Genomic DNA, 4,516 nt, shown 5'->3' with positions numbered 1-4,516 from the left:
TTTTCAATTTTTCTTTACAAATTCTTAGTATCAAAACAACATATTCAAACTTGAATTACAGAAACGACAAAACTTATCACAAATGGAGTGCTGTATGCGCAAATCGGAGGGACTCCGATTGAAGATTTTCGTTGGGCTGTATGTACGTGACGTTGGTTCTGGGTGGATCGCGGCCGTAGCCGCTGCTGACGCTGCTGATGGTGGTGGTCTATATGGGTTATCGGCGGTTTGAAGCGGCGTGTTGTTGGAGGTTACGCCCGGTGTTTCAGTAGAACTCATTGTATATATGATAATTTTTTCTATTTTCTTTATTCTCTTTATTCCATTATATTTGTATTTCTGATGGTGGTGGTCTATTTGGCTTTTGGTTCCTGATGGAAATAGATAGAAAGATATGAGGGGGAGATTATTATGGTGTTGTCCCTTTTTTTTCTCAATGAGAGAAATCGATTTTGGTGAGAAAGAATTGAGGAAGGAGAAATCAAAAAAATCACTACGGAAGCATTAGACGCCGCCACCACTGATGTTGCTAGGTAATGTTTTTTTCTTAATTCTTCTTTCTGTGTTTTTATTCTCACTATTCTAAATTTAAAGGAGATGACTGCTGTCTACCTTAAATGGGTTTGGCCAAAGGTAGGCGACAAAGACAACAAATGTTATTATCCTTTATGGTTTTCCAAAAGAAACTATTAATGATATGGTTATGAAAATGATTCTGAGACAGCATACACCATCTTTGGTGGAAAAGAAGATTGGAGTGAAGGGGCTTGAGAAGAAAAAGGGTGAGTAGTGATATATATTTGTTTTATATATTTTTTTGTTCCAAAAAAGATTTGTTTCCGCTGAACCTGTAATGCATTGTTTTACATCTTCTTAAAGGGTGTTATGAATGAACTGGATTTTCCTTTTGAGGATAAATGTGGAGATTCTGGTTTTGTTTTGCCATAAAGCTTAGAATTTGGTTTAATATTAAGGGTCTACAACGTTTAAATGAAGGGTCTACAACGTTTATAGCGTTTTCGACGGTGTTAGATCTGCGGTGACTTATGTTCAAAATAATCAATCCAAATTGTACTTGATTTTCATATTGCACTGATAGTATATATACTATAGTAGAAGCTTGCATCCCATTCAGGGCATTTGTGAGGATTTATTTTTTACATGGTGGATGGGAAGGCTTAGATCCATTATGGGCTTATTGTAGACAGTCCTATATCTTTACATCGATCATCATTGTATAAACAGATTCTGCTATTAGAAAGGAGACTTGCATATTTTTTCGTTTGTTTTCTCTATCAGTTAGTCTTGCACAATTACAACATAAATCATAAAAAAATGAATGAAGATAAAGGAGCACAATTGATCGTCACGTATATCGGCACCGCTGATAAAAGATAAGTGTATTCCCTTACATTGTGTACTTTCTATACAACTATAGCTTCTACTTTCAATACAGAAATACAGCATAAGCATTTAAATTGCACACTAACCATCTCTTATTTCCATATCCAGTGTCCGCTTTTGAAGCTTTTGATTCTATTGCAACAACTGCATTGGATTTTAAAATATGTTCATGGTTGAAACTGACACTGATATTACTGGACCAGAAACTCTAGGGATGCAACCTCTTACTTCTCATGCAAAACAGAGTCGAGAGGATGTGTTCAAGCTTTCTTCCTTGCGAGATTTTGGAAAACAAGTCAGATTTCTCGAGGATTCAATGGAATTGGACATGAATAAAGCTGACTTAGAAGTGATTATCAAGTTTGAATGGCTCGATCCTTCTTGAATAAGGTCTGCGAATGGAAGAAGGTCCCATCACCAATGATCCTTCATATGACAGGACAACACTTTATATGGTATGTGTTTCTCTAAAACTATGGTTTGATCATTTAAAAAACTCTTCATATTTCTCTTTTTGGCTTCTCTGCAATTTATGTACTTCAATTGGTTTAAGGAATTTTGACCTCTTATTATAGGAAATAAATACTGCTTTTAGCGAATATAAACATACCGATATGATAAGCATGTGATAACAATGATTGAGTTTTGGCCTAAGTTCTTTTAATAGTCATTGATATGACTGTGGCCTGATTGGTGTTATGCATGACTGGTACTTTGTTAATCTTCTTTAAGATTATATTAAAAACAGACTAAATAATTTGTACCAATATTTTGTTAACTTCTCAGCAATGTAGTAATATTTCTCTATTGATGATTTCTAATTCAGGTGTGAACCATTTGACACTTATCCAAGAACCTATGATTTTCTGCATGCTTCATACCTTCTTTCCGTTGAGAAGAAAAGGTAGTCTTTATGTTGATAGAAGTAAAAACTGAATGTTCTATTAAAAGCATGTCAAATTCCTTAAATGTGAATTGTCAAAATAAAAGTTTTATATTCTCAGCATGATTCAGGTTATAATTTATTTCTCTCAAGCAAAGTGAAATGGTTTGGACTTAATGTCGTTAAATAAGCATATTGCAATAAATTAATGTCGTTAAATAAACATTATCTTTCAGCAGGTGAAGTGGGTCTCCGCAGCTTCTGCTTCTCAGTGGAATTGGACCAAGGCCTTATCTTTCTTCATGGGGAATTCCTGTTGCTCATCATTTACGTTATGTAAGTCACTTTCTGTATGATAATCCACGAAACAGAATCACATTTCTACCGTCGGTTCCACTTGAGCATACTCTCATTGAGGTTGTAGGCATAACTGATTCAGGTGCTTACATTGAAGCTGCTTCTAATGTGGTTCCGTTTTCGACGCCGCAACAAATGGTTTTCATCTGTCCAGCTACTTCTCCGCTTTACTTGACTATCGTGACGCTAATATCGAAGATTTCAGGACCGGTTTCTGCAGAGTTACTTCGGCTGGCTGAATCAGATAATAAACCATGTTGCATGGTTGTTGAACCGAAATATTAGGACTGTTGTACCGAATGATGCAGGGACTGAACCGAGTTATACAGGTGATGTACCAAATGATGCAGGGGAGAAACCAAGTCGTACACCTGATATATTGAATACTGCAGGTGCTGAATCAGGTAATAATGCTCATAATTGTTGAAATTTTGCGGTTCTGTGGAACGTTAGAATGCATTTCAGTTTAGATCAGATTGATATTGGTAAAGGAGAAAATCTATTAGTCATATATTTATAAGTTATTTGTAAATCCTATATTAGTAACATGTTTGAGTTTAAGATATTTGATTTTAAGATTTATTTATAAGATATTTGTAAATCCTGTATTAGTAAAGATAATTGTTGATATTTGTAAGATATTTGATTTTACAGGGACGCGGTGATGGCTGTTTGAAACTCCTGTATAAGGGCCTTCACCGTAAGGATCAAATGCGAAACTCTCTTAGTGTAGTAATCTCTTTTCATCTTCCCATCACCTAACTACTTGATTAATTCACTACTCTATTGCAGAAGAAGAATACCTATTCATCTCTTTTCATCTTTCCATCACCTCACTGTTTGATTAATACACTACTTACATATTGCATTATAATGGTTTTGAATATGTAAGTAGCACTGTGGTGAATGTAAATCAAACTTGCTTTGTTCTTTTTTGGCTTATGCCGAAGAGGACGGTCCTCTTCCCATCACCTCACCTAATCGACATCAAATGTCCGTCAATGGGCATTAGTGTCGGATTGGACACTAACAAACACATATCAGGTATTTGATCACAAGACACTGGCACTGACACGGTGACATCTGTGCCGGATTGGACACTAACGAAGGCATGTTACGTGTCTGATTGAAAGTGTATGTGTTGTTAAGGCAGAAACATGATTTGATTTTTTTTCTTTGTTCTAAAGGTTTGTATGAAATTTGTTCAGAGAAAGAGTGTTTGTGCCGATTACGAAGCCTTATGTATCATTTATTGGTAGAAGAACTCTAACTGCAGGTCCTATAATTACTTGGAACGATAAATCTTCGGACAGAGTATGGTGCACAACTGATATTATCGAATTATGTATTTATATATGCTACATAACAGTTATCAGAAGTTAGTATCTGCATCTGCTTCAATGTTTAAATTACACAAATTCATTGAATTTGAATAAGATTTATAGTTATGCTTGTCTCTTACTAACCTGCTATAAATTTACAATCATTTTCATTATTTAATGGTTTTTATATCAAGAGTCTACTTGCTGTGTATCAGTGTATTTGATAGATCTACTGACATCAACTGTGAAAGTGATACACTATTGGATAATTTTTTAGAGTTATAATTTAACAGATTCAGCCATCAATTTGTTTTATATTAACTTGATCAAGTATGTAAAATGTTGGATGTTTAAATAGTTTTCGAATCATATGAAGCTTTGCGTTGCGGCTTTGATCTACTTAATGAGAACTTTATATTCAAACCATTGGACTTCGCCGGAAAAACCGGACTGCTGCCGCTGCTAACATATTCGTAAAGGCAGTTACTAATGCCTGCAGAATCGGCAGACAAGAATGCTGCATTCGAGGTAATGTACTATCCGACAATCG

At 35.2% G+C, this 4,516-nt stretch overlaps 1 long non-coding RNA gene across 4 annotated transcripts; it reads left to right on the top strand.

Annotated features, from left to right (window-relative positions):
- Positions 1-991: 991 nt before the first annotated feature.
- Positions 992-3,912, top strand: LOC131621978 (uncharacterized). Of its 4 annotated transcripts, none has more exons than XR_009289728.1 (5): positions 992-1,859; positions 2,231-2,308; positions 2,524-3,048; positions 3,299-3,344; positions 3,437-3,912. It is a non-coding gene; the product is annotated as an uncharacterized LOC131621978 (long non-coding RNA). The 4 variants fall into 4 exon arrangements; XR_009289727.1 differs by having other exon boundaries at positions 2,524-2,623; positions 2,712-3,048; positions 3,299-3,911; XR_009289724.1 differs by having other exon boundaries at positions 2,524-2,623; positions 2,727-3,048; positions 3,299-3,909.
- Positions 3,913-4,516: the final 604 nt, after the last annotated feature.

Source organism: Vicia villosa, linkage group LG1, assembly GCF_029867415.1.
Source record: "Vicia villosa cultivar HV-30 ecotype Madison, WI linkage group LG1, Vvil1.0, whole genome shotgun sequence".
In the NCBI taxonomy this organism is placed as follows: domain Eukaryota; kingdom Viridiplantae; phylum Streptophyta; class Magnoliopsida; order Fabales; family Fabaceae; genus Vicia; species Vicia villosa.
This window is presented reverse-complemented; position numbering and strand designations above follow the sequence as displayed.